This window comes from Vigna unguiculata, chromosome 5 (assembly GCF_037176805.1).
Source record: "Vigna unguiculata cultivar grain cowpea cultivar isolate G323 ecotype 2 chromosome 5, ASM3717680v1, whole genome shotgun sequence".
NCBI classification, from domain to species: Eukaryota; Viridiplantae; Streptophyta; class Magnoliopsida; order Fabales; family Fabaceae; genus Vigna; species Vigna unguiculata.
In genome coordinates, this window is record NC_140796.1 from 26,358,491 (window position 1) to 26,384,991 (window position 26,501).

Sequence of the window (26,501 nt, forward strand, 5' to 3'; positions counted from 1 at the left end):
TGCTTCATAATCTTCGCCCGTGTGGAAGTGGAGGAGAGAGAAGGACCATCAATTATACCTATGGTGCATGAGTTTGAGGACGTGTTTCCAGATGAAGTACCTGGGTTACCTCCTAGTAAGAAGGTGGAGTTCTCTATTGACCTAGTACCGGGGATAGGTCCGGTATCGATGGCTCCATACCGCATGGTGTAACATCCCTGGCTACCCTTCTCCGTCCATTCATACCGGGCCCAGAGGCTGTCAGGTTACTACAGCCCGATGCACCCCAACCCCTCACCCTTCTCCGTCCATTCATACTGGGTGGGTTGTTGCCAGTGGGAATCGAACCCCCAACCTGACCTTTAACACCTCTGGTTCACCAGTAGATGCTACCAGTTGCGCTGAACTGGTAGCATCTACTGGTGAACCAGAGGTGTTAAAGGTCAGGTTGGGGGTTCGATTCCCACTGGCAACAACCCACCCAGTATGAATGGACGGAGAAGGGTGAGGGGTTGGGGTGCATCGGGCTATAGTAACCTAACAGCCTCTGGGCCCGGTATGAATGGACGGAGAAGGGTGAGGGGTTGGGGTGCATCGGGCTGTAGTAACCTGACATGCTCTGGTCACGGGTAGGTGAGCCAGTAGATGTTACACATGGCTCCGGCAGAGTTGGTGGAACTTAAGAAACAGATAGAGGAACTGATGGCGAAGCAGTTTATCCGACCCAGTACTTCACCATGGGAAGCACCAGTGTTGCTGGTAAAGAAGAAGGATGGGAGTTGACGCCTGTGTGTGGACTACAGGCAACTGAACAAGATGACGATCAAGAATAAGTATTCGCTCCCGAGAATTGATGACTTGATGGATCAGCTGCATGGATCGTCAGTATTCTCGAAGATAGACCTGCGGTCGGGATACCATCAGATTTTGGTAAAGGCTGATGATGTGCAGAAGACGGCTTTCTGATCCCGGTACGGACACTATGAGTACGTGGTTATGCCTTTTGGTGTGACCAATGCTCCAACAGTGTTCATGGACTACATCAACCGAATTTTCAGACCCTTCTTAGATAAGTTTGTCGTAGTCTTCATAGACGACATCCTTATCTATTCTAAGACTCAGGAGGAGCATGCAGAACACCTGAGGTTGGTGCTTGGTGTTCTGAGAGATAAACAGTTGTATGCCAAGTTGTCCAAGTGCGAATTTTGGATGGATGAGGTTCAGTTTTTGGGGCATGTGATATCCGCCAAGGGGATTGCAGTGGACCCAGGGAAGGTTGAGGCAGTGGTAAAGTGGGAAAATCCTAAGTCGGCCACAGAGATCAGGAGCTTTGTGGGGTTAGCGGGCTACTATAGGAGGTTCATACAGGGATTCTCCAAAATAGTGGCACCCCTGACACTACTTACTCGGAAGGACCAACCCTTCATTTGGACAAATAAGTGCGAGGAAAGTTTCCAGGAGTTGAAGAGAAGATTGACTAGCGCTCCGATACTAGTGATCCCGGATGTCGAGAAGCCGTTCGAGGTCTACTGTGACGCCTCGCACTTCGAACTTGGTTGCGTTTTGACGGAGGAGAAGAAGGCTATTGCATATGCCTCGACACAACTCAAGGTGCATGAGAGGAACTACCCCACTCATGACTTGGAGTTGGCGGCGATAGTCTTTGCCTTGAAGATTTGGAGGCATTATCTTTATGGTTCTCAGTTTCATGTGTTCAGCGACCACAAAAGTTTAAAGTGCTTGTTTGACCAGAAGGAGCTGAACATGAGGTAGAGGAAGTGGATGGAGTTCATGAAAGATTATAACTTCGAGCTCCTATATCATCCGGGGATGGTAAATGTGGTGGCAGATGCTTTGAGTAGGAAGACTGTACATACGGCACATCTCATGATAAAAGAGGTAGAATTGCTGGAGAAGTTCAGCGACATGAGGCTACAGGTGGAGTTGGGGTTCAAGTCCATTAGGTGTAGTACCCTTACTATATCTAGTGACTTTTTGAGCTTAGTGAGAGAGAGGCAGTTATTAGATGCCAGCCTGAACAGAGTCAGAGAACAGCTTAGGTCAGATGAGACTAGAGATTTCACTTTGGTTAATGATGATATCTTGAGGTTCCAGGACAGGATCTGTGTACCCAATGATGTTGAGGTAAAGAAGTTAATTCTTGAGGAATGACATAAGAGTCGTCTTAGTTTGCATCCTGGCATGACTAAGATGTACCAAGATCTTAAGGAGACTTTCTGGTGGCAAGGGATGAAGAGGGATGTGGCTCAGTTCGTATCAGCATGTTTAACTTGTCAGAAGGCGAAGGTGGAGCACTAGAGGCCCGGTGGGAACCTACAACCCTTAGAAATACCAGTGCGGAAATGGGACAACATCATCATGGATTTTGTAACCCATTTGCCACGGACTTTTAGAGGACATGACACCATCTAGGTGATAGTGGACCGGTTGACCAAGAGGGCCCACTTTTTGGCGATGAACTTGAGGATGTCTATGGCCAATTTAGCCCAACTGTACATTAAGGAGATCGTGAGGTTGCATGGAGTACCTTCCAGCATAGTTTCTGACAGAGACCCACGGTTTACATCCCGGTTCTAGCAAACCTTACAGGAGGCTTTGGGGACCAAGTTGACTATGAGCTCAGCTTATCACCCTCAAACCGATGGCCAGTCTAAGAGGATGATTCAGTCATTAGAGGATTTGTTGAGGACTTGCATATTGGATCATCTGGGTGCTTGGGATGAGGTATTACCTTTTGATAGAGTTCACCTACAACAACAGTTTCCATGCGAGCATCGACATGGCGCCATACGAGGCTCTTTATGGCAGGAGGTGTAGGACTCCTCTCTGTTGGTATCAGGATGGGGAAGCGGTGTTGGTTGGACCAGAATTGTTAGAGCAGACCACTGAGAAAGGGAGAACGGTGAGGAACAGGATGCAGGCTTCTCAGAGTAGGCAAAAGGCCTATGCAAACCGTAAGAGGAGACCTTTGGAGTTCGCAGCTGGTGATCATGTATTCTTGAGGGTGACCTGAACCACGGCCGTGGGAAGGCTCTCCGCTCAAGGAAGCTTTCGCCCAAGTTCCTTGGCCCCTATCAGATCACGAGGAGGATTGGGCCGGTGGCTTACGAGATAGCCTTACCCCCACAGTTGGCGAACCTTCATCCAATGTTTCATGTCTCGCAGTTGAGGAAGTACGTGTTTGACCCAGTGCATGTGTTGGAAGCCGAGGATATACAGATCAGGAAAGACCTCACAATGGAAGTACCACTCGTCGCTCTAGAGGATAGCAAAGTTGAGGAGCGCCGAGGAAAGGAAGTCCACCTGGTTATAGTCATCTGGGATGATAGAACGAGGACTCGACTTGGGAGTTCGAGGAGGATATGAGGAAATCACACCTACATCTTTTGCCCTGGTAAGCTTTCATTTTCGAGGTCGAAAAATTTTGTTGTTGGGGGGAATAGAAGGCCCAATTATTTCTGCCTATCTTATTGTAGAGGCTGCCCAATCTTTTGGTCCTAAATGGGATTGGCCCAATTCAATTTCTGACCTAAGATACCCTAAAACCCTAACTTGTAACTATTCTTCGTAAAACAGATCCCACACATCTCTTAGAGCAGTTGTCGTCATCCTTTGCTAGGGTTTGGAGTCGTCATAGCTTAGCAAGCTCAGCCTCATTCTTCCGTTCCGCTTAAGTCCCTCCCAACTCAAGCTCTATACTCATTTTGATTCTTCCGTATGTTCTCAGTTAGAGCTTTCTAATGAGCTCGTTTTTGGAACTTGTCCCACTATTTTTAAGCTCGCGAAACTGTCACGTGAGCTATTGTCCCTCACTCTTCGAGTATCAAAGACTTAGCTAACGTTTCCAGGTACGGGAAGTTAGGGTTCGAGTTTAAGTTATCTTTTTATGCCTGTTCTTGAGCTTGCGAATTTTTTGTATGTGTTAATCATTGTTCTTAGGACGTGAATTGCTTTGTGTGATTGGCTGGGGTTGAAAGATACATCTGCTGCAGGTGAGACCAGGGCGAGAACTTATAATCTCGCCCAGGCGAGTCGGACTCGCCTAAGCGAGTCTGGCGAAGTCTCGCCCAAATCCTTTTTTGCGGAAGGTCGCCCAGGCGACTAGCTCATTATTTTGAGCGAGCGAACCACTCGCCTAGGCGAGAGGGGTCTCGCCTAAGCGAGATCCCGCGTTGGTTCCTGTTTCCTTTTCGAGCCTGCTTGATATGTTGATATATATATATATATATATATATATATATATATATATATATATATATATATATAATGGATTGCCATGTATGTGTGACATAATTCATGAATGGAATGATGGATATCGTGGAAGCCTGGCATGTGAAATTAATGAGTGATTTGGAATTAATGGGACATGGTATTGATATAGGATGAGGCCTGATAAAGGTCGTACCCCACCAAATTAAATCATATTAAATGCAGTATGTGAAAGTGAACCAAGTTGTCTCCCAACGACCAATATTTTCATTCAAAGCTTTAATTTGATACGATCCTATCCAAGAAAGAGTATGATCGTTTCTGAATTTGACCAAACCAAAACATAAACTAATTTATAAAAGAAAGCCCAAAGCCCAAAAACATAACTTATTTTCTAAAAGAAAACCCAAAGTTTAAAAATATAAATTAATTTCCTAATAATTATCCTTCAAGAGTGCTCAAAGCCATGATCTTCATATCCTTTGAATTTGCACTTGTAGTTGCTTGTAGTATCAAGAGTCTTGAATAAATGTGATTTTCAATCTCTTACTCCTTGCCCTTGTCATAGGTCCTTTGAATTGTAAATGTTCATCTTTAAGTTCTTCTTGTATGGAATCTTGGGATAGTGCTCTATCATTCTCTCCTTCTTAAAGAGAATTTGTCCTCAAATTTGTCTCACTTGAAGATTCTTTATCATTCTCTCTTGTTTGGAGAGAATTCGACCCGAATTCTAGAAGTTCCTATGCACAAACACAAACATAAATCAAAGACACAAATCGAAAATAAAATAATAGAAATTCTACTAAAATGAAATTTGGATCCTGAAAGAGGTCAATCTCTTATTATAAAAGATTTGGAGTTGTACCTCCAGGGTCAAATACCCACCTACACCAATCATCAAACAATTTTAAATTAAAGATAAAATGCTCAAAGAAAAGAAAAGGAATATTGCTCAAACAAACAACCCAATTATAGGTATGACTTTGGTCACCCGTAGGTTTGTTAGAAATGGGTAAACAAGCTAACTCATGAGCGTATATTTCTAAGCTTGTGTCTTTTTTTATCACCATTTCGTCTTCCCATTGTTGATCTCCTTGTTGCTTGATGAATAGCTCTTCCCTAAGTATCCTTTCGTCTTTCCATTGTTGATGTCATTGCTCTTTGATGAATAAATCATCCATAGGCAATAAAACAATAAGAGGAAAGTTAGTACATTTTTTCATTGACAATTCATAATGCTATCTTATTTCTTTTTCTCTCTTTTCTTCCTTCTCTCTTTTTCTACTCTCTTCTTTCTTTACTTTTTCTCGCTCTTCTTTCTCTTTTCTCTCTCCTTCTTCTTTCTCCTCTCTCTCGCTCTCTTCTTTTTCTCTCTTTTCTTCCTTCTCTCTTTTCCTACTCTCTTCTTTCTTTACTTTTTCTCGCTCTTTGTTCTCTTTTCTCTCTCCTTCTTCTTTCTCCTCTCTCTCGCTCTTTTCTTTCCCTACTTTTTCTCTCTTTTCTTTCTCGTCTCTTTCTATCTTTTCCTTTGCTTCATTTTCTATAAGTGTTTCCTTCTCATGGACTCTTTTTAGCTTTCGCTCTTGCCTTCTTTTCAATACATCTAATTTTTGCATTGTCCTTTCTTCCTCCTCTCTCAAGTATGAAATGTAGTTCTTGAGGTCTTCATGAGTCATGGGACTTGCATCCCCATTAGGACATTGATGAGTTTCATGCCCATAGCCTTCACATTTGGAACATCTTAGTGTACTTGTCTTTGACAATGATTTTCTATCAGTATTGTGCTTCCGTTTAATACTAGCAATCTTGCCCATTAGCTTTATAATTCTGGACTCCAAGGCATTAACGTCTGCTACCAATACCTCATAAACACTAGGTGTATCTCTACATGCCAGTCTCTTGGTACATTCAAGTCCTTGAACCAAATGATCTTGGTTAGGAGTAGGATAATTTAAACCATATGTTAAACCAGTTCTAGAAGGATGCCTCTGTGGAAACATTTTTCATTACTCAATATTTGCTAATTCCTGCAAGAAAATGTTAGTATAATAAAATATATTTAGGACCTCACCACTCCGCTAAGTGTTTCACTCAATTTTCCACTCGTGTATCACACATATAGGCTTTTTCTTGAATGTACTCTCTTGCCTTTTACCACTCAAATTCCCTTTAGTGTTTGGCGAAGAACTCTAGTAGCTTAAGGAAAGAGTGAACAAACAATGTGAAGAAAGTTGCGAGATCTAAATCTTGACTTAAGAGGACAAATAACATTCAAAACACTAGACAAAACTTCAAGGAATTGTAAAGACACAAAACAAGAAAGTTAAAATTAGAAAATAATAGGACTACCAAAGAGATTTAAATGAGACAACACGGAGACTCTAAGAGAAAGACTGATTGGAAGTAAATATCAATAAACCACAAATAAAATTGCAATAAAAGTTGTGTTGAACTCCCCCCACCTCCCTTTTTTTTTTGGATCCTTCTTTTTCTACTTTTTTTCCAATATATATTTGTTTCCTTTTGACTTGATCCACAATATTTTTTTTTGTTGTATTTATATATTTTTTTTTTGCAGTTCAACACAAAAACAAATTAAACAATTGATCCTTCAAACCCTCATACTCATGTAAATTAAACATAGAATAAACAGACATTAAAAATTGTAATTAATTTTTTTTGTTTCATATGACAGAAAAATAACATAGCAGAGGAAATTCAAACCAGAACCTTGCTCTAGATACCAGATGATACGATCCTATCCAGGAAAGAGTATGATCATTTCTGAATTTGAATCCTCAAGAGGCACGACAAGTATAAATCAGAGAAGAACGCGGAATAAGACAGAGATGGAGGACGCCACAATCTAGCAGATTGATAAGTCAAGTGAAGATTCGCCATAAAGATGTTAATCTTTGATAAGAACCAGAGGCCTAAGCCAAGAACAAAGAGAACCCTCTCTTTAATGAAAATCAAATTCAATATATAACTAAAAGTGTCTACAATAGTTTTTGCTACCTCTATATATAGGTACATGAGTTTAAGAAAACCTAAGAACCCTACAAGAAGGCCCAAACTAAAACATAAACTAATTTATAAAAGAAAGCCCAAAGCCCAAAAACATAACTTATTTTCTAAAAGAAAACCCAAAGTTTAAAAATATAAATTAATTTCCTAATAATTATCCTTCAAGAGTGCTCCAAGCCATGATCTTCATATCCTTTGAATTTGCACTTGTAGTTGCTTGTAGTATTAAGAGTCTTGAATAAATGTGATTTTTCAATCTCTTACTCCTTGCCCTTGTCATAGGTCCTTTGAATTGTAAATGTTCATCTTTAAGTTCTTCTTGTATGGAATCTTGGGATAGTTCTCTATCTCAATTTCCAGACGAACACAACAATACAACACAAAGGGGGGGGGTGGCAGACAAATTCAGAATTCTAATCAACATATTAAATTGAATGCAAAGAGTGATTAAAACCGTATTGACATCCTTGATTGAAACACAAATTCACTTATCATAGGCAACCAAATTAACACCTATGCCTTCTCTCAATCCACTAGATAATAATCTACTAAGCGAAAGTTACAATCTAGCTTCATTATGCAATTAAGCAAAGCACACATCCTTAAATTCGTGACAACCAAGTTACATAAATTAAGCATGAACATAACTTAACCAAAAAACATGCAATTACTCTGTAAATTAAGCATAAACAGATTCATCACAATGTATTCCCGAATTAGAACAAAGAGATATGGCAGATTTCACAAGTAAGGACAACCTCAAAGCTTTATTACATTTTTTATCAAAGAGTCAATACACGAAATTAGCTAGACATGGAAATGAGCAATTAGACAACACAATTCTGGAATCACAAAAACAGAATCAAAAACCCCTAACTTATGAAATCTGAAAAACGCAAATTAAGAGCAAAAAGAGAGATTTCAAAGCTTCAATGGAATGCAAAACGGTACTATCATATAAAAATGCGAAAACCCCATTAATGGGTGTTGTTCCAAGTGTATAAAACCCACAAAACGAACATCCCAAGCAAGAAAACGAATTCAAAACGTAAAACCCTCAATGGGTGCGGTCAAATATGCATAAAAACAGTAAAAATGAGCCAAAAACGTGAAAAACCGCAAGGGGCACGTCCATGGAAGCTTTGAAGAGAGGTTGAAGATGATGGAGCGGCTGGTCTTCCCCATGCAGACCTAATTTCGTGGTCATATCACCCCTGCCACTCAAAATTATGAAACTACCATTATGAGCTGCAGAATTACAAAAGTGCCACTATAGGCCTCAAATGTTGACCCATTGACTTTGCTGACGTGGAAATGACATGGAAATGATGTGGAAATGATGTGGTGACTCTCTTCAACTGGATATTGATGTCCAAGCTCCAAAATTGCTTCACCCAAATACCTAAAAATAATTAAAAACAAAAATTAGGCCAAATAATGTGAAATTAGTCCAAATTCGGAACATGGCCCAATAAAGCCCAACAGATGAAAAACACTCTAAAGATGAACAATTAAGCACTAATCAACTGTCTAATGGATACACAAAGGCTAGTGGAATGGAAGATAATAATGACTCATCAAAATCGACCATACTTACCCTTTTGCACTCCTGGGCAAAATTAAAGAGTAAAGCAAAGCAAGGACATCGCAAACATAACAAGAGAGATAAAAAGACACAAGACAAACAAACACATGACAAACAGAATCGACACAGACAAATGGAAACACATCTAACACAAAAGGATTCAAAGCTGCAAGGTATCCATGAACATCATCTAAGCAATTCAAAACATGTCAAGTACTCAGTTCAGCTCAAGGAGAGAATTGAAAGCAACATAACCTCACGAAATATGCACTGTATCACTCAAATCTCTAGGCTACTATTTACTCTCAAAGCACCCCTGAAAAACAAACATCTAACAGACTTGGCAAGCCTCTAGAACCAACAACCAAACCAGAAAAACATGCAGGTCAAGATCAAAAGGACTTTTCAAGGTTGTAATGGGGCTGAGCACAAGGTGTGGAACATATGGATAAGTAGCTAAGCAACCAAGGAAATAGAGGAGCAATAGGGAATAAGTCTCAATCAATCATGAAAGTAATCCCAAACACCAATACTTCCAACTTCGGTTCTCACACAATGCTCAAATCCAAACTCCTTTTTATTTCTTTTCTTTATTCTCTTTCCTTTTATTTTTGTTTTCTCTCTTTTTTTTTTCTTTTTCTATACAAAGAACATGCAGAGAAACAACAATTTTGAAATCCCACTTCGGTGTACAAATGAGCAATTCCAAGAACCAACAATAAGTGCGTGCCCAACCACACTTGTTGTGCGCGACCATACTTAATTGAGCACCCATTCTCAAAACAATTCCAAAGCTCCAAAATTTCCTAAGGTAGGAATAATCATGGTTTCTCAGGCTAAGGGCTTGTAATGAGTTGTAGAACAATGAAAGGGTATGCAAGCTAAAAAAGGGGTATCAACGGAAATAGTTCAAGGTAGGCTCATATGGCTATAGGCTCACAGAACAAAATTGCCTAAATCATATCCCAACATGCATGTGAATCAGAAAAGCATTCAGAAAGAGTCAAGCCAAGGCCACTGTGCAAGCATTCAAGAGGCATATATCGCACAATCAAAGAATAGAGAGTGGCTCAAATTCTCACACAGGGTAAAATAATTCCAAAAGCAACTTGACATGCAAAGAGAAAGCAAGGATATCAGTCCACAGAGTAACCAACAACTCATCCTCCAAGAGTGAAGTGAGTGTTCCAAATAGAAAGTAAAAACATAACACTAACTAACACAAACTAACAAAAATGAAACAAACAAACGAAAACAACAACAGGCAGACAGACCTGGACAAGTGCAATAAAAGTAAAGAAGAAGGGGAAAGAAAACTCCCTGAATCATGGTGAAATAGCAGTGGGGTCAAGCAGGGAAGTTTCCTCCACAACAGTATCCACCAAGGCAGGATTGCTGAGGAATGGCTTTAGACGATGCCCATTCACTTTGAAGCTCTTATCGGTGGACTGGCTTTTGATTTCAACTGCACCATAAGGATAAACATTAGTAACAACTAAAGGACCAATCCAATTTGATCGCAACTTACCCCCCATGAGTCCAAGTCTGGAGTTATATAGTAAAACTTGCTGACCAACAACAAACTCCTTTCTAGCTATGGAGCTATCATGGAATTTCTTGGTCTTCTCCTTATAGAACATAGAGTTCTGATATGCCTCTAGACGGATCTCATCTAACTCGTTCAACTACAGCTTCCTTTCCTCCCCAGCTTGATCAAGAGAGAAGTTGCATGACTTGACAGCCCAATATGCTCGATGTTGTATCTCTACTGGAAGGTGGCATGGCTTACCAAAGATAACCCGATAAGGAGACATCCCTATGGGTGCCTTATAAGCAGTCTTGTGAGCCCATAGAGCGTCCTCAAGTCTATTGCTCCAATCCTTCCTGTTGGGCTGCACAATCTTCTCCAAGATCCTCTTGATTTCTCTGTTTGAGATCTCGGCTTGCCCATTAGTTTGGGGGTGATATGGTGTAGAAAGTATGTGCACGACCCCATACTTTCGAAGCAAAAACCCCATGGATCTGTTGTAAAAATGGGTGCCCTGGTCACTAACAATAGCTCGAGGAACTCCAAACCTGCAAAATATGTGAGACCTAACAAAGTCCACAACAACTCGAGCATCATTAGTTCTATTGGCTTTGGCTTCCACCCATTTTGAAACATAATCAACAACAAGCAAGATGTAAGTGAAACCAAAAGAGACAAGGAAAAGGCCCATGAAATCTATACCCCAGACATCAAACACCTCACAAAATAGCATGGGTTGTTGAGGCATCTGTTGTCTCCAAGAAATGGCTCCTCCTGCTCGTTGGCATTCCTCACATGTGCTACATATCCTCCACGCATCTTTGAAGATGGTGGGCCAATAAAATCCGCAATCTAGCACCTTGCGAGCTGTCTTCTGTGTGCCAAGGTGACCACCAGGTGCAGATGAATGACAAAATTTGAGGACCGAGTCAATCTCATGGTCCGAAATGCATCTCCTGGTAACCTGATCACTGCACATTTTCCACAGATAGGGGTCATCCCAAATGTAATACCTAGCATCGCACTTCAGTTTATCACATTGAGCTCTTGATGCTAGGGGAGGAAAAATAGAAGCAGCAAGATAATTAACAATGTTAGCAAACCAAGGTGAGGAAGAAGTAGAGAGTGTCAACAAACTTTCATCGGGAAAGTCATCCCAGATTGGTGAAGCATCATCAGTAGACCTCTCAATCCTGCTTAGGTGGTCCCCAACCAGGTTTTGTGTTCCACTCCTATCACGGATCTCGAAATCGAATTCTTGGAGCCAGAGCATCCATCTTATCAGCCGAGGTTTTGATTCTGCCTTCTTCATCAGGTACTTAAGAGCTGCATGGTCAGTAAACACAACAATAGGAAAACCAAGCAGATAAGATCGAAACTTTTCAAGTGCAAAAACGATCGCAAGGAGCTCCTTTTCTGTTGTGGTGTAGTTTGCTTGGGCAGCATCTAATGTCTTGGAGGCGTAGTAGATTACCCTCGGTTGCTTATCAATCCTTTGAGCTAGAACAGCCCCCAATGCATAATTGGATGCATCACACATAAGCTCAAATGGGGCTGTCCAGTCGGGCGCCTGAATAATTAGAGTTGTGGTTAGGGCTTTCTTAAGGCAATCAAAAGCCTCTTTGCATCCTTCATCAAAGATGAAGTCAACATCCTTTTGCAGTAGGTTGGATAGTGGGAGGGCTTTTTTGCTGAAATCTTGAATGAAGCGCTTGTAAAACTCTACATGGCCAAGAAAAGAACGAACCTCTCGCACAGAAGATGGGTAAGGCAATTGTGAAATAATTGAGATCTTGGCAAGGTCAACTTCAATGCCCTTTTTTGAAATTATGTGCCCCAATACTATGCGTTGTTCTACCAGGAAATGACATTTCTCAAAATTGAGAACAAGGTTAGATTGGATGCACCTGTTTAAAACTCTGTCCAAACTATCCAAACATGCATCAAATGAGGACCCATATACAGTAAAGTCGTCCATAAACACCTCTATGCATTTTTCAAGAAAATCACTAAAAATGCTAAGCATACACCGCTGGAATATGCCAAGGGCATTGCATAGGCCAAACGGCATCCTCCTATAGGCAAAAGCCAAAGGGACAGGTGAATGTGGTTTTCTCTTGGTCCTCAAGTGCAATGTGAATTTGAAAATAACCAGAAAACCCATCAAGAAAGCAATAGTGGGACTTACCTGCCAAGCGCTCAAGCATCTGATCAATAAAAGGCAGGGGGAAGTGGTCTTTTCTGGTTTCTTGATTTAGCCTTCTGTAGTCAATGCAAACTCTCCAACTGTTTTGCACTCTTATTGGAATCATCTCCTCTTTTTCATTCTTGACTATAGTGAGGCTTGTCTTCTTTGGAACAACATGGATGGGGCTGACCCACTGACTGTCAGAAATGGGGTAGATGATCCCAGCTTGTACAACCTTGATCACCTCCTTCTTTACAACATCCGAGATGAGAAGGTTGAGCCGCTTCTGTGGCTGTCTCACTGGCTTTGCTCCATCTTCCAACAGTATCCTGTGCATGCATGTTGATGGGCTAATACCAGGGATGTCAGCCAATGTCCATCCAATTGCCTTCTTATGCTTTTTAAGAACGTGCAACAACCTCTGCTCTTGTTCAGCAGTGAGGGAGGTGGAAATGATGACAGGCAGTTTGTCCTCCTCCTCTAAGTAGACATACTTGAGGTTGTTTGGCAGTGGTTTCAACTCTGGAGTATTGGATGCTTGCTGAATATCAGGAACAGAGGGGAGGGAGAAATGGGTTCCACAGCCTGTACCTGAGCATAACAATCAGATGCATATGTACTTCCTGCAACATGGTTAGTGCAACCTGATTGTATAACATCAAAGTCAATAGGTACAACATCTAGAGAGTCAAACTCAGTAGATTCAACATTATCCACATCATATTCAGCATCATCAGAATTAGAATCAAGAACATCAATGCATGCAAATTCAGATAACTCAGACACAGATGAATGTTTTAATGCATGCAGAGAGTGGAAATCAGAAATCAATCCATCAACAGCATCATCAATAATATCCACGTGAAAAACAGAATGACCCTCAGAAGGATGTTTCATGGCATCCAGGATGTTAAATCGCACAACAATATCATCAAACTCCATGGACAAAGTACCTGCATGCACATCAATTTTGGTTCGTGCAGTTTTAAAAAATGGTTTGCCTAAAATGATTGGTGCAGAACCATGTGAAAATCCCTCTTCCATATCAAGAATGTAAAAATCAGCAGGGAAAATCAATTCACCAACACAAACCAAAACATCATCAACCAAACCTGCGGGGTGGGCAACACTTCTATTTGCCAACTGAATCACCACACCCGTAGGTTGCAGGGGTCCAAGAGAAAGAGATTTAAAAATAGACAGAGGCATTACATTTATTGAAGCACCAAGATCAAGCATTGCATTTTCAAATTTATTGTTACCTATGATGCAGGATACACAAAATGTACCTGGTCCTTGCACTTCTCAAGAATCTGAGGAATAGATTTACCTATCAATGCTGACACATTTCTGCCCATGCTGATCTTTTCGTTTCCCTTTAGCCTCCTCTTATGCGTGCATAACTCCTTCAAGAAATTTGCATATCTGGGAATCTGTTTAATGGCATCCAACAGAGGTATGTTCACCTCCACCTTCTTGAATGTTTCTAAGATCTCCTTATCAACCTCTTCCATCTTTTTGCTTGGAATGGCTCTTGGAGGGAAAGGAAGAGGTATGGAAGGTGCAGCAGTAGCGGTGGAAGGCGTAGAAGTCACACCAGATGTGGAAGGACCAGTTGCATGAGCATCACACTTTCTCTAAAGTGTGGCAGGGTCGACTTCCTTTGAAGGTGTAGGCTCGGAAGTGGGAATTTCAATGTTCTTCCCAGATCTCAACGTAATGGCACTCACATTCCTCGGATTTTCCACCGTTTGTGATGGAAGCTTGTCAGAATTCTAAGCTTGTGCCTGGTTTAGCTGAGTGGCCATCTGCCCCATTTGATTTGTCAAACTCTGGATTGAGGCCCTAGTCTTCTGCTGGAATTGCATATTTTGAAGGGTCATCATCCTGACTAACTCCTCCAATTAAGTAGAAGAAGAAGGTGCAGGTGTTGCAGTAGGAGCTGGTGTGGCTACAAGTGGAACATGAGCAGGTTGTGGTGCAGGTGCAACTCTTTGTTGTGGAGGTGGTTACACATTTTGAAATTGTTGGGGCTGTTGGTTACCCTGGTTTCCCCATCTCAAATTAGGGTGATTCCTCCATCCTGGATTATATCTGTTTGTTGACAAATCATGGTTCTGTTGTTGATGTTGGGGCCTATTGTTGTTGAAAATTTTTGCTGCATAGGCCTGAGGGGTATCCACTGGTGTAGAAGAACCAGCAGCAACCTATTGTTGCAATGTTGGGCAAGATGTTTGTAAAATGATCAACAGATGTACAAAGGCCACAAACTCTTGCAGCTGGAGCTCTCTGATTGGAAGCAAGTTGGTTGACCAGTGTGGTAAGAGCATCAATCTTACTTTCCAACTTCTTCATGTACTCGGCTGCTCCTACATCATGAACACCTCTAACAACTATGGCATCACTCCTTGTGCCAAATTGTTAAGAATTTGAAGCCATGTTCTCTATTAGTTGCCTAGCTGCAGCTGGGGTTATGTTACCAAGGGCACCACCACTTACGGCATCAATCATATTTCGATCCATGTGGTGCAGACCTTTATAAAAATACTACAGAAGGAGATGTTCAGAGATCTGATGGTGTGGGCAGCTTGAACAGAGATTCTTGAACCTCTCCCAGTACTCATAAAGGGTCTCCCCAGATTACTGCTTGATGCCAGAAATCTCCTTCCTTATGGCTGTTGTCCTTGAAGTAGGAAGAACTTGGCAAGGAATAATCTCTTCAGGTCATCCCAGCTTGTGATGGACCTGGGTGCTAAGTAGTACAACCAGTCTTTCACATTACCCTTCAAAGAATGAGGGAAAGCCTTCAAGTATACATGGTCCTCTTGGACATCTGCAGGCTTCATGGTGGAACAGACGACATGAAACTGCTTCAAGTGTTTGCACGGGTCCTCACCTGCAAGACCATGAAACTTTGGCAACAAGTGTATTAAACCAGTTTTCAGCACATATGGAAGCTCCTCCTCAGGGTATTGAATGCATAAACTATCATAAGTGAACTCTGGTGCAGTGAGCTCACTCATGGTTCTCTCATGAGGTGGAGGAGGTTGAGCCATATTATCAGTATGAAAATCAAAATGCTTAGAATAAATAGTATGCTCAAAATGCAAAGAATGAGGAGTGTCAGGAATGTGATGAGAATCATAAGAGTCAGGAAAAGTCATTGAATATTCAGCATGCAAAGATGGATTCCTAAGATGCCTACTTCCTCTGTAGAATTTCCTATCAATCTCAGGGTCAAATGGTTGTAGTTCACTTGGGTTTTCCCTAGTCATGCACCAAAAAACATGAATTCCAGTGATATTGGCATAACATAGGGTATAACTACAAGTATACCCAAACGACCTCCAAATGACTTGAAAATTGGTAGGATATTCCTTTGAGTGGTCAAACAGAAGCACAAAAAAAAAATCAGATCAAAACTCAAAGCACAAGTATTTTTAACAATTTTTCAAAAGTGGAAAAAATGAAGAAAAATCACAAAAAAAGATTGCTGAAATGTAGAAAATGGCATTTTCTGGAGAATCTGAGTTTGATAAATGGCAAAGCCGGTTCCAACAAGGTGGAAATCAAATTCCACTCCAAATGCATATAAAATAGTAGTGATTCTGATAACCAGAGCAAAAGTTATGGTTCTCTGAAGTTTCACTAAAAATTAGTCCAAATTTTTTTTGAATCTCTTAACTCAGACCATACCAACTGCTCCAGCTATTTTTCCTATCAAGTTCAATGTCTAAGAAGTGGGGGGGGGGAATTTTCAAGACAAAACAAGCACTGTAGCTACCAGAACAAAAATCCAAAAGTTAAATGCCAGATTCGGACACTATTCATACACTATTCACTACTACAAATGACACTATTCATGCGCGTCGCGACACTATTCACTACACTACACAGAAACACACAAGAATGGAAATAGGCACTGAACTTAACACAACATTAACATCACAATGAACATATACCAACTCAACCACACTTGAATTACACACACCAAAACACAGAACACAAACACATTGAAAATTTTACTTTGAACGAAACGATTGGTCCCCGGCAACGGCGCCAAATTTGATAGAGGTCGTACCCCACCAAATTAAAACATATTAAATGCAGTATGTGAAAGTGAACCAAGTCGTCTCCCAACGACCAATATTTTCATTCAAAACTTCAATTTCCAGACGAACACAACAATACAGCACAAAGGGGGGGGGGGTTGGCAAACAAATTCAGAATTCTAATCAACATATTAAATTGAATGCAAAGAGTGATTAAAACCGTATTGACATCCTTGATTCAAACACAAATTCACTTATCATAGGCCACCAAATTAACACCTCTGCCTTCTCTCAATCTACTAGATAATAATCTACTAAGCGAAAATTACAATCTAGCTTCATTATGCAATTAAGCAAAGCACACATCCTTAAATTCGTGACAGCCAAGTTACATAAATTAAGCATGAACATAACTTAACCAAAACACATGCAATTACTCTATAAATTAAGCACAAACATATTCATCACAATGCATTCCCGAATTAGAACAAAGAGATATGGCAGATTTCACAAGTAAGCACAACCTCAAAGCTTCATTGCATTTGTTTATCAAGGAGTCAATACACGAAATTAGCTAGACATGAAAATGAGCAATTATACACCATAATTCTGGAATCACAAAAACAGAATCAAAAACCCCTAACTTATGAAATCTGAAAAACGCAAATTAAGAGCAAAAAGAGAGATTTCAAAGCTTCAATGGAATGCAAAACGGTGCTATCATATATAAATGCAAAAACCCCATTAATGGGTGTTGTTCCAAGTGTATAAAACCCACAAAATGAACTGCCCAAGCAAGAAAATGAATTCAAAACGTAAAACCCTCAATGGGTGCTGTCAAATATGCATAAAAATGGTAAAAATGAGCCAAAAACGTGAAAAACCACAAGGGACACGTCCATGGAAGCTTGGAGAACGAAAATGGAGGTTTTGAAGAGAGGTTGAAGATGATGGAGCGGCTGGTCTTCCCCATGCAGACCCCTACCACTCAGAATTACGAAACTGCCATTATGAGCTACAAAATTACAAAAATGCTACTCTGGGCCTCAAATGTTGACCCATTGACTTTGCTGACGTGGAAATGACATGAAAATGATGTGGAAATGATGTGGCGACTCTCTTCAACTAAATATTGACGTCCAAGCTCCAAAATTGCTTCACCCAAATACCTAAAAATAATTAAAAACAAAAATTAGGCCAAATAATGTGAAATTAGTCCAAATTCGGAACAGTGGCCCAATAAAGCCCAACAGATGAAAAACACTCTAAAGATGAACAATTAAGAACTAATCAACTGTCTAATGGGTACACAAAGGCTAGTGGAATGGAAGATAATAATGACCCATCAAGGCCCTATACTCATAGGGTGGTAATGACTAATGGTATGGGTTCAACATGTGATACAAATGAGGTGTTATTTTTCAGAGGTTGACATGGAATTGTAACATTTGTGATAGTTTTAGGGTTTTATGAGTCAAGTGTTAACACAATATTAATATTATTATACTGTAGTTATATGAATGAGTTCTTCAAATATTTGAAGGAGATAAAACTAATACATGATTTAACCAAAAAATTTCGATTGGTATCAGAATAATATTTTTATTTATTTATTTAATGTTGCTGATTTGTTATTATTTTTGGAATTGAATAGATTTAATGGGTATTAAATGCTGTCGACTGTTTTTATTTTTTGAAATGTTGATATATATATATATATATATATATATATATATATATATATATATATATATTCTAAGCTGTGAATCGGAAAAGTTTCAGATTTATGTATCTTCTATTTCGGCGTATATTAGTAGAAGCATGATCCATTAAATGTACATAATAAATATATAAATATGTACGAATATATTTTTGTTATGTTTTATAGCATATATTTAATGTTAGGGATGATAACTATATATACTGAAATGATTGGGAGTGAAATCCATCATGTAACTATCAAATAATATTATAATATTATTTGGAAATTTTAGGAAGTTTCGATTATTTTTATTATTTCATTCATAATATTATTATTAATAATATGATTACTAATGGTGATTAAATTAATAAATAAAATTATGTATAAATTATATATATATATATATATATATATATTACAATAACTAATTATTTAATTTAATAACTTATTATACAATTGTATAAATATTTATATATAGATACTAATAATATGATTTTATACGATCAAAATCATGTTTTAAAATATTAATTTAATTTTGTACAGTTTTAAAATATTTTGTATTTTGTATAAAATGCATTCTAGAAATTTCATTTTTTAGTACGAAAAATTTATTTGTTAAGAGAATTGGAGATCCAAAATATTATAAAAATTATAAAAATAAATAATGAGATTAAATAAATATTTAAAGTAAAAGAAAAAATGGTTTAAAATTTATTTAATTAAAAATATATTAGATATATGTCGCTAAATATTATGAGATACTGTTAAAAGATGTTAAATATTTTTAAGTGACAATTAATTATTTAAAAATATTTATTTAGAAAGTTATTATAAGAAATGTAATGGTTTATTATTTTAAAAGATTTATTTTATTTAAATGATGTTTTAGAATATGAAAGATAAGAGATTATTTTGAAGGATATATAAAGTAATTATTGCACTATAAATGAGTTATAAATGATGATTATTTGTTAAATGGATTTATTGAAAAGATATATTGTTACGTGGGTGAATATCGAAATATGGTTATATACATGAGATTTAAAAAGATTTCCTAAGAAATAGAAAAAGAAAGGTAGGAAAATATGTATATGATATTTTAGAGTTATTAGAAAGACAACAAAAATGCACACCTCTGGTCTTTGCAGCTGTCACCACCTAAATTCGTCCAGGTTATTAAATAATTATTTCCAAAATATCCAAAAAAAATAAGTGGTAATAAATTGTCTTAAAAAATAATAAAATTGATTAAAAAGTTTTTCTTTACATTTTTATTTTATTTTATTATTTTGTGATTTTTTATTTTATTTTTAGATAATAATAAAAAAAAAGAGATTTTGTTTTCAAATTAAAGATTGAATTAAAATAAATTCATTTTATTTTACGTTTTCTTTATTTAATTAATTGAAATTTAAAAATTAAAAAAAAGGGGAAAACGGTTTTGATTAATGGGAGGGAACAGTTGATGTTTTGATAGCAATAACTTCCATCAGTTTTTAAAGAACACGTTAATATAGAGGGAGGAAATGCCATTTTGAGGGGAGAAAAGGAGAAGATTCCCTGTAATATGATCTTCTCACAATTTTCGTTTAAAAAAGTTCATCCTCATTTCAACATTAATTTACTCATCTCCATTTCAATTCAATTGAGAGCCATAACCCAGAAAAAAGATTCAAAGGTGTATATCAGACAATTCAGCGACAACGATAATTAAAGAACAAACACAAGGGAACGAAAAAGATTTGCGCATAGCAAGTTACACAATTTTTGCTCAGTTTCGTTTATTTTGGTAATATTATTTTCATCTCCAACTTTGAAGTTAATACACCACAATCAAAACTGAAATTGGACCGGAAAGGAAAGGTTTTGAATAGAGAGAAAAGGGGTCACGGTAATGTGTGGTGTTGTGGAGTTGATGGTCTTTGGCGGCACGTTCTGATGGTGGATGTCTACGGCAATGGCTTGATAACATTGGAGTAGCACGATGTTGACAAGGCGGAGGAGAGACGCAAACATGGAGGCCATGCTGTGGTGCTCCGCGCATTTGAGAGAGGCGGAGCTGCCGTCACTGGAAGAACGATGATGGAGGCCGGCACCGTTGTTGGCCGCGTCGCCGGCGACTTGGCAGTGAGTAGCCTCCATGGTTGGTGCAGCGTGAGGTAGAAGATGAAGTTGGGGAAGAAGAGTTTTAGGTGATGTGCTTTCTGGAAGAATAATTTGATTTAGGTTTAGGGTATTGGCCAGATTCTTTAATTCTTCGTGCACCCCCATAACTTAATTCACACACCTATGCAAATATGTTTTATAATTGGACCATTTGTTTTTATTGTCTTTACTTCATGCACTCCAAAATGTAATAATCCCACACCCGGTACATTTAGTTTTATTTCACCTTATGTACCCGCGTTTTCACTAAGCACACACCCCACTCTTTAATTTCCTTTTTTAGGCTAGGATGTGTTTACTTTATGCACCATGTATTTCTTCTATGTGCACCTCATTCCTATGTGTGGAGTTTTTCTCATTGCACCCACATATTTACTTATGCACTTTCATTTTCTATTTCCAATTTTACCTTTTTATTTTATTAAATATCACATCTCAATCATATCATTTTCAAAAATAATAAAAAATATTTTAAATTGAAATAAAAATTAAAATAATTTTCAAAATTAATAAAAATAAGAATAAATAAAATTTAAAATTATTTTATTTATTTTTTCTTTTAGTGTCTAATCGACCGTTCGCGTCGCACGATACTTCTTTTCAAAAACAAGAATTATAAAAATAGTTTTAGTGTCTAATCGACCGCTCACGTCGCATGACACTTCTTTTTAAAATACAACAATTATAAAAAACTAATTTTGGTATTTAATCGATTGCCCGCGTCGCACGACACTCCTTTTTAAAATACAAAATTATTAAAATGATTTTGGTGTCTAATCGACCGCTTGCGCACGACACTCCTTTTTCAAATACAAAATTATTAAAATGATTTTGGTGTCTACTCGACCGCTCGCGTCGCACGACACTCCTTTTCAAAATATAAAAATCATGGAAATATTTTGGTGTCAACCTAGCCCTACGCGTCGCATGACACTTATTTTCAAAAATGTCAAAAGACAACTTTAAGAATTAAATATTTTAATCAAATTTTATCAAGAACTACGTGATCCTTGATTCTCCATTGTGAATGGAGATACGTAGGAGCAGGGCAAGTCCTTGTCGGGTTCACTTTCCAAAAATAAAAAGGTTTTCCAAATCATTTTCAAATAGTTTTATAAAGAATTACGTAGCACTGATTTCTCATTTTTAACGAGAATATGTAGGACCAAGGTTTTAACCCTTGTCGGGGGTCCCTTTCACTCAGAAAATGATTTTGTTCAATATTTTCTTATTTATGGGAAAAATAAATATTTAGATAAACACATATCTTTTGCAAATTTAATTAAAGATACCGCCTTTAGATGGGCGCAGTAGGGTGCTAATACCTTCCCTATGCGCAACCGACTCTCGGACCCTAATTTGGTTTTCGTACACTTTATTTTATTCTCATGGTTTTCCATAGTTTTCCAGAATAAACTATGGTGGTGACTTCTAATCTCTTTTTCTAAATCCTTTCCTTTTTAGTTGGTCATCCCGTCGCAATTTAGGTTACAACAACAACATTACCAATATCATTAGTATTTTTATTAGAATCCTCTAGCAACTTAGAGTCATCTTCCTCCTCTAGCAAGCCCAATTTCATTTTACGAGCCTGAAAAGTAATGAATAGTAAGTTCCTAACTGCAAGGAAAACATAAATCACAAAGGACTATTTTTCTTCGTAGCAACAGTCAATCTTCACTGATACAATAATACAAAAACATTTTAATATACCAACAGTCAAGCACCCTCATTATCTTCTATCATATATGTTTCTTCTTGTCCATGAAGAACTTTCTACAGGAACAAGGTTTACATAAAACTTCTATCGACATTTTTTATTTATTCATTCATTTAGCTGATCATGTAACATAACAAATCATAATAAACATAATCAACCAACGATAGAAATAATTCATGAAATAGGAGTTGAATAATGATAAAACAAGTACCCTCTCCTTGTGTTCGACTTTCTTTTGCTCCAATTCCTCAATGGCCTTCGTTCTTCGAGCCTCAAGGGCTTTGAGTTCCTGTTCCTTAAAAGGCCAATTGTTGGGAATACTAGGATCCTTCTCAACCTTATTTTTCCCACTCAGCCTAAGCTTCTTCGCTTCCTTCGCTTTTTTTCTGTTGTGCTCTTTCACCTTCCGTATCACCTTGTACTTATTCTTGAACGAAACCCTCTTACTCTTACTCTCTACAACCCCAAAAATTCACAACAATAATAAAAAAAATAAACAATTAAAATCATTGCACACTACTAATATCAAAGAACAGGGACTGGGTTTTCTTACTCTTGCTCTTCATCACCATTTTGTGTTCTCTACCTTCACAAGAGAAAAAGAGATGAGAACGATAATCCATGTCAAAAGTAGTAGAAAACGGAGAGAAGAAGGGAAAAGATTTGAAGAGGCCCTAGAGCGAGCAAATAGAGAAGAGGGTGAAGGAGTTTGTTGTATATTGTTATCAAATTTTAGAAGGTAAAATTAGATAATCAACATATTAAATTTGATATTCAATAAAATTTGTTTTAGTATTCTGAAACAAATTTTTTATATCCTCATCTTTTAATTTGATATACTAAAATAATGAATTTTAATATTCCAAATTTTTTTTATAAGAAAATATAATTACTTAAATATATTATAAAAAAACTATAATGTAACAAAAAAAATTTAAGAGGGGTTTTCTTAGGCTAACTTAAGCTGAATTTGTTAATATTTTGAGCTTAAATAACACGTGTTTTTTGATTTATACTAGTTAGTAGTAAGGTTTCAATTTATAAAGTTTTTATTGTTATAATTTAGTACATATTTAGCTTCTACAATTTAATTTTATTAAAATATAAAGTAATATATATCCAAAACTAAGATATCTAAACTAGCCTAAAAAGTGTGGGCAATCCAAAAGCGTATTTAAACCTAAAAATTGTATATATCCAACCTCTCTGACTACATTACTTGAAAAAACACAAATTTCAAATTGCTCCCTCTCTTCCTTTAAGTTCTTCTTTGTTTAGGTTATACATTTGTGATAGCTTTAGGGTTCTATGAGTCAAGTGTTGACACAATATTAATAGTATTATATTGTAGTTATATGAATGAGTTCTTCAAATATTTGTGATAAAATTAATACATGATTTAACCGAAACATTTCGATTGGTATCAGAATAATATTTTTTTTGTTTATTTAATATTGTTGATTTGTTATTATTTTTAGGATTTAATAGATTTAATGGGTAATAAATGTTGTGGACTGTTTTTATTTTTCGAAATGTTGATATATATATTCTAAGCTGTGAATCGCAAAAGTTTCAGATTTATGTATCTTCTATTTCGGCATATATTAGTAGAAGCATGATCCATCATAATAAATGTTTCTATTATGTTTTATAGCATATATTTAATGTTAGGGATGATAACTATATATACTGAAATGACTGAGAGTGAAATCCGTCAAACATAACTATCAAATAATATTATAATATTATTTGGAAATTTTAGGAAGTTTCGGTTATTTTTATTTTTTCATTCATAATATTATTATTAATAATATGATTACTAATATGATTAAATTAATAAATAAAATTGTGTATAAATTATATATATATATATATATATATATTACAATAATTAATTATTTAATTTAATAACTAATTATACAATTGTATAAATATTTATATATAAATACTAATAATATGATTTTATACGATCAAATTCATGTTTTAAAATAATAATTTAATTTTGTACAATTTTAAAATATTTTGTATAAAATTCATTCTTAAATTTATTTTTTAGGACGAAAAATTTATTTGTTAAGAGAATATGAAATCCAAAAAATTATAATAATTAGAAAAATAAATAAACGAGATTAAATAAATATTTAAAGTAAAAAACAAAATGCACTACAAGAATCACACAATTTAGCTTTCGTTGAGTTGCGTCGGATTTGAGGTGAACATCATTAGAGTCGGTTAAAAAGCTTTTTAGTTGGCTTAACCGACACTTGTTATATGAGTTTTATTTTATTGAATAAAAATGTTACGTGAGTGGGAAACAGCTAATATATGATGCGGCGTTTAACTTTCTACATCTAAAGCATCGGTTTTAGGGACTCCATTATATATTTTAATATTTGATATTTAAGGAAACTGAAAATATTGATTAAAAAAAATAGTATATTTGTAAAACTTGAGGTTACAAGGAGGTTTCATTGTCTTAGCCATTTCACACCGTCCAATTGCTAACCCTAACCCATTTTGTTCAGTGCCAGAATTCGACTGAAGCTAAATAGCTTCATGAATCAACCTCTAAAATTTGGTGTTGGCCCCTGATGTGCTACCAATAAAAATCCCTAATGTGCCCGGGACATTGAAGGTTGGGAGCTAGTAACTCTGCTCATTCAAAAAGGCAGGTTTCGCTCTGCTCCGCTTCTTTTTTTTCCCTTTTTTTCTCCAACCCTTTTTCCGTTTCCCATTTCCCCTTTCTTTCCAACCCTGATTTCAATTTCCTTTGCCATAACGATGGCTCCCAATGTAAAGCCCTAATTTTAGCTTCCTTTGTCACCGGTGACTCCCAAAGCGGAAGTGTGGTAAGCAACATCTCTAAGTTAAGCAAGTCATGTGCTTTTATTACTTTCCCCTTCCATCTCTCTCGCTCTCTGACCCAAACTTGTCATTTTTGTTTCTGGTTTCGACGATTTTAACAGAATGAAGAAGGACTCATAGGAGCATTTCGCGTTTTGAGGTCAGCGAGAGCCTGATACAATTGTTCTGAGAGGTATGTCGTCGTCGTTCACTGAACCCATTCTAAACATTTACTATATCCTGCCTTTTTCTGGCTTGGCAGTTTTAGATTTTGTAGATTGGTCCTATATTTCTCTACCCTTTTAAAAAGAAGTATGCCCTTTAAATTTATGGTTTATGTAGTTAGTTTTCCTTCTCTTGTTTGTGTAGTTTACATTTCATTATCATCAAAAGAATTAGATTATTTCCAATTCTGAGGATATATAATTATACCCTGTCATTGTTCTGGTTCCTATTGTTAAGTGATTCTATCATTTTGAGTCTTAGTACTTTAAGAAAGTAACGAAGTTATTTCATTGTAATTTTGTAAATGGCTCCTTGCATTTCTGATTAGTTCACATTTAGCACTATAAACATCCATCAACATACGTAAATTTGACAAGTGGGAATTAGAATGTTTAAAGCATTGATGTTAATCTTTTTTTTTTCTTTTCTACATTCACAATTAAAGGATATGGTACTGATATTTTCAGGTTCTTACAAGTAGAGCAGACCTTGCACAGGCTCCAATACCTACAAGAAAGGACAAAGGGCATATCCTAACTTTGACACCATTTCAACAGGGGTTTTATACCCCTTATATTGGAGGATCAAGCTCAACTTCAACCTCTGCTTGGACTTCCCAAGCTCCTATTTCCCTTGGTGGTAAATCCGATTAAAGATTTATTGGGGGTGGGGGGTTATGGTGATATAACCTCTATAAGGCCTGAGTTAGCACCAGCATGTGATGTAGTTGTTATGGAAGAGAATGAAACCAAGGAGTGGATGGGTGGAACTAGGGGTTCATATTACCTTTGTGTCTCTTACTAATGGGAGAATTGATCTCAAAAGAATTCGCTCCAGGTATGTTAAGAAATCACCAGCCTTGATATGAATTATACAAAGAATATATACCTATTATGAGGACTTATTATTATACAAAGAACACTTTGTGCATTGTATTTATTCTAATTATTTCTATTTTTTTTGCAGGTAATATAATTCTATCTTCCTGTGTTGTTCTGTCCAAGAGAATCTACTTTTAAAATATGTTGTTTTTTTCTCTTTTTTCATGTAATATTTATTAACACTTTTGGTTAGGTTTCATGCGCTTTTCTGTCATTTTGAGATTTGTAATGGCACTTGTTCTTATATGTTGTTCTGTGATTTTGGTTAGGTTTTTATACACTTTTGAAGTGCAATGTTGCTGTTATTTTGGTTCCTATGTTGCTAGTATATTTTAGTTTATAACTTGGAATTGCACTTCCTAAATATATATCTT

At 37.0% G+C, this 26,501-nt stretch overlaps 1 long non-coding RNA gene and 1 other non-coding gene across 2 annotated transcripts; both read left to right on the forward strand.

Moving 5' to 3' along the window:
• The first annotated feature begins 15,106 nt into the window (after positions 1 to 15,106).
• On the forward strand, positions 15,107 to 15,213 carry LOC146886296 (small nucleolar RNA R71). Its single transcript, XR_014995439.1, has one exon. It is a non-coding gene; the product is annotated as a small nucleolar RNA R71 (small nucleolar RNA).
• Positions 15,214 to 24,769: 9,556 nt separating this feature from the next.
• Positions 24,770 to 26,072, forward strand: LOC146886297 (uncharacterized). Its single transcript, XR_014994995.1, has 3 exons — positions 24,770 to 25,026; positions 25,144 to 25,214; positions 25,714 to 26,072. It is a non-coding gene; the product is annotated as an uncharacterized LOC146886297 (long non-coding RNA).
• The last annotated feature ends 429 nt before the right edge of the window (positions 26,073 to 26,501 follow it).